Source organism: Tachyglossus aculeatus, chromosome 10, assembly GCF_015852505.1.
Source record: "Tachyglossus aculeatus isolate mTacAcu1 chromosome 10, mTacAcu1.pri, whole genome shotgun sequence".
Classification (NCBI taxonomy): Eukaryota; Metazoa; Chordata; class Mammalia; order Monotremata; family Tachyglossidae; genus Tachyglossus; species Tachyglossus aculeatus.
Genome location: NC_052075.1, coordinates 33357844 through 33362738, shown reverse-complemented (window position 1 = coordinate 33362738; position 4895 = coordinate 33357844). Strand labels below are relative to the sequence as shown.

General features: G+C 42.6%; 1 non-coding gene across 1 annotated transcript; it reads right to left on the bottom strand.

Annotated features, from left to right (window-relative positions):
* Positions 1-285: 285 nt before the first annotated feature.
* LOC119933905 lies at positions 286-423 on the bottom strand. The gene has a single exon (XR_005452772.1). It is a non-coding gene; the product is annotated as a small nucleolar RNA SNORA7 (small nucleolar RNA).
* Positions 424-4895: the final 4472 nt, after the last annotated feature.

The following is a 4895-nucleotide window of genomic DNA, read 5'->3' as shown; positions in this document are numbered from 1 at the left end:
TGTCTTACTTTCCCAAGCACTTACACTGCCTTGTACCTAGAGGCTACTCAACAGGTAGTCTTGTCTTATGTTGTTGAGTCATCTCCGATGCCTAGGAACACCATGGACACATTTCTCCTAGAATGCCCCACCTCCATCTGCCATCGTTCTGGTAGTGTATCCATAGAGTTCTCTCTGTAAAAATATGGAAGTGGTGCATTATTTCATCCTTCCCTGCAGTAAAACTGAGTCCTTGCCCTCTACTCTCTCTCCCATGCCACTGCTGCCCAGCACAGGGGAGTCTTGACTTATAGCAGGTTGCCTTCCACTCGCTAGCCAATGGCCAAGCTAGGAGTGGAATGGGTATGCTTCTACATGACTCTCCCTCTGGGAGTCAAGACTGGTAGAGTACTGGAAACTCTTCAGGTGTGACCCTGAGAGGATCGACAGGTGGTAGTAGTAGTAGCATGTATTAAGCAATTATTTCGTGCAGAGTACTGCACTAAGCACTGGGAAAGAGTATGCAGATGGGAAAGAGATCATCATCATCATCATCATCAATCGTATTTATTGAGCGCTTACTGTGTGCAGAGCACTGTACTAAGCGCTTGGGAAGTACAAATTGGCAACATATAGAGACAGTCCCTGCCCAACAGTGGGCTCACAGTCTAAAAGGGGGAGACAGAGAACAAAACCAAACATACTAACAAAATAAAATAAATAGAATAGATATGTACAAGTAAAATAAATAAATAAATAAATAGAGTAATAAATATGTACAAACAACATATATACATATATACAGGTGCTGTGGGGAAGGGAAGGAGGTAAGATGGGGGGGATGGAGAGGGGGACGAGGGGGAGAGGAGGGAAGGGGCTCAGTCTGGGTCGATGTCCCTGGGGGGGCTCACAATCTATGAGTGTAGAAATTGAGGGAGGACTGGAGACAGACACATAATGAGCAATTAAACTCTGAAATGGTTTAAAGGATGAGGACAAATATATAGAATACAAAAAAGGACCAAATGTCAGTCAGGAGCTGGGGTTAGAGGAGCAGACTTTCTCTTTGTGATTCAGAGCCCACAGCAATGGTTACACAGGCCCTGACTTGCCAAGGTACCACTACCATTACTGTTATTTCCAGATTGGTAATGCAGGGGGTGGCAGATGTAATTTTTGCTTCATTTCAGATACAGGGGAAATGCGGGGAATGACATCAAGATTTCTGAACTGTGTTCACCAACATCAAAGAAACTGTTGACATCATTGCTAGAATTGGTCTTGAGTGACTACTGAAAAGGTTTGACTTTCCTGAAAAGTTTCTCCAGATCCTAAAACGACTCCCTGATGAGGGAAATTTGAAAGGGCCCTGATAGGCCCCTTCCCAATCAGCAACAGAAGGGGCAGGGCAAATACCAGCAGGAATCCTGTTTGATTTAGTCTACCCTCTTGGACTGTAAGCTCCTCGTGGGAAGGGAAAATGTCTATCAAATCTTTAATATTGTGTTCTCCCAAGTACTTAGTACAGTGCTTTGAACATGGTAAATGTTCAGTAAATGCAATTTATTGATTGATTAAGCAGCCAAGCTAAAGGCTCCACCTAACCTGGAAACTGGCACAGATCATAATTCAAGCTAAAGGCTCCACCTAACCTGGAAACTGGCACAGATCATAATTCTGTTCTGGGAAACGCTTTCAAATCAAGAGAGAAGCAAAACATGGCCTTATGGATAGAGCAAAGGTCTGGGAATCAGAAGGTGGGTTCTAATTCAGGCTTCTGCACTTGTCTGCTGTGCGAGCTTGGGTAAATCACTTCACGTCTCTGGGCCTCCATTACCTGATCTGCAAAATGGGGATTGTGACTGTGAGCCCCACGTGGGACAGGAATGGTATCCAACTCATTTTGCTCTTAACTATCCCAACGTTTAGTACAGTGCTTGGCACATAGTAAGAGCTTAACAAATATCACAATTATTATTATCATCATTATTATTATTAATAAGCAGCGGGACCTAGAGAAAAGCTCTGGGAGTCAGAGGCCCTGTCACATACCTGCTGTGTGACCTTGGCGAATCACTTAACTTCTCTGTGCCCCAGTTCCCTCCTCTGCAAAATGGGGATTTAATGCCTGTTCCCTCTCCTTCTTAGACTGTGAGTCCCGTGTGGGACCCGATTACCTTGCATCTACCCCAGAATTTAGTACAGCACTTGGCACGAAGTAAGTACTTAACAAATACAACAGCTATTATTATTGTCATTATGATCTTGGTGAAGTTCGCGCAGTCCTTCCCACTTTCTTGTGAAAACCAAGTGAAAAGCAAAAAAAAAAAAAAAGCAAAACAAGGTAAAAGAAAAGCAACAGGGTGTGTATGGTGATCCTTCAGATAACTAGGGCTTATGTGGCTAATAGAGGTTGTTTCAGGGGGTCATGTGAAATCACTAAATAGTAGTAACCTCTGAGCAGCTCTAAAGGGTGAGTAGAACTTTTTCCAGCAGCTGTCTGTGTAATCACTCCCTTTCAGCCACGCCTCCAATGAAGAAAGACCTCTCCAAAACAAAGTAAATAAGGCATTTGCCTCTGTAAGTCATCACTATTAAGAGCATTTACCGAGGGCTTACTATGTGCTGAGCACTGTACCTATCTCTTGGGAGACTTAAATAGAGTTTTTTTTTTCTTTTAATGGTATTTGTTAAGCCCTTATTGTGTGCCAAGCACCTGTTCTAAGTGCTGGGGTAGGTACAAAGTAATCAGCTCTGAGAAATGACTCCTGATCTTAAAGAGCTACCAGTTTAGCAGGGGGGACAGACACTTAAACAAATTACAGCCAGGGAGGGTAATAGGGTATATAAGGATTGTACATAAGAGCTACAAGAAGTGGGGTAAATTAAGTTCTTAGGTGGTGGTGGAGCTGGAAATGAGTAGGAATATAATGAGGGAAGATGATATTATTGGGGAAGGACTCCTGGAGGAAATGTGAACTCAGAAGGGGTTTGAAGGGGGAGAGAGCGCATGTCTGCCAGATTATAAAGTGAGAGAGAGAGAGTCAGACAGTGGAGAAGGTATGAATGAGAGGTCAGTGGTGGGAAAGAGGATGAGGAGCCAAAGAGAAAGGAATAATGTGAGCAGGATCATTGTGGAAGAAGTGCATGGATAAATAGAAGGGGGAGAGCTGATTGAGGTCTTAAAACCGGATGCTCAACAGTTTCTGTTTATTTTGGAGAAGGTTGGCTATCATTGGAGGTTTTTGAGGCATGGGAAGCATATGCGCAGTATCATGCTTTGGAAGAACGATTTGGGAATGCTGAGTTGAATATGGACCAACGAAGGAAGAGACTGGAAGCCAGGGTCAGAGAGGAGGCTGATACATTAGTGGAGCAGCCTTTTGGCAAGTGAGTTTTTCTTAACCCCGTGAGTAGAATGTGCAGTTGATTTTGTATTTCTTCTATACTTGTCAGTGTGTTCTCACCAGGTAGAGAAAAGGGGATGATTTGAGTAATAATAAGGAATAGTAGTTGCATTTGTAGTAGTTGAAATAGTAGTAATAAAGGCATTTATTGAGTGCCAACTGAGTACAACCCACTCCTATGCACTGAGCAAAATAAAACAGATGCAAGAGATGTATTTACTATTGACCAGAAACTTGCATTCTAATTTTTTTTATGGTATTCATTGTGTTTATGTCAAGTATTAAGTGCTCGTAATCTTAATCCCCATTTTACAGATAAGTGAGGCCCAGAGAAATTAAGTGATTTGCCCAAGGCCACTTGTCTGGTGTGTGCAAGTTACTTAATTTCTCTGTGTCTCAGTTACCTCATCTGTAAAATGGGGATTTAAACTGTTATCTCCATGAAGGACAGGGACTGTGTCCAACCTGATTATTTTGTATTCATTCTGTCGTATTTTTTGAGTGCTCTTGTGTGCAGTCTACCCCAGTGCTTAGTACAGTGCCTGGCACATAGTACGTGTTTACCAAATGCCATTAAAAAGAGAAGCAATGTGACTAGTAAAAAGAGCACATGCCTGGGAGTCAGGACTGACCTTGGGCAAGTCACTTCACTTCTCACTGCCTCATTTAACCTCATCTGTAAAATGGGGATTAAAACTGTGAAACCCTTATGGGGCAGGAACTGTGTCTAACCTGATTATCTTGTATCTACTCGTGCTTAGTACAGTTTTTGGCACATAGTAAGCGCTTAACAAATACAATTTAAAAAAAGTGCTGGGGTAGTTACAAGGTAATCAGGTTGGACACAGTCCCTATCCCACATAAAGCTCACAGTCTAAGTCAGAGGGAAATGGTCTAATGATCTAAGGGGAGAGACGGACATATAGACTATATTTTAAAATATAAAGAGCCATTGTCTTAACTGACTGGGCAAGTCAGTGCATTCTCACCATGTGTTGCATGTGGAGAAGGGTGTGGGAAAAGGGCCAGCTGTGCTGCCAGGCTGCTTATGCTTGATGTTTTTGTCCCAGAAATTCTCTCACTCTTATGAAACCATCACAGTTCAAAATGCAATTGGCCTGTGCCATCACAACATTGATTACAGATGAAAATCCGGCTGGTGTCTTCTTATTAATTCAATACTTGAGTCTTTGATTAGTCACTTTCCACTTCCCAAAGACGCAGAACAAGAAGAAAAGTAAATTTATAGTGACAACCTCAAAAATGTAGCCCTGTCAGATGTAAGTTAACCGTAGACGGTTCCTCTCCCAAGACGCATTCCTGGCTGAGACCGAAGAAGGGCCCATCACTAAACACGACTTGAGGAATCATGGAAACTTTGACAGATGAGCTGCTGGAGTAATTGCATAGCTCCTTTCCATTTCAATAGCTTCTGGTCTGATAAATGAAGACCCAAGTTCTGAATTACACAGCTCTGATCTCAGGAGCACAATCTATTACCGAAAAATG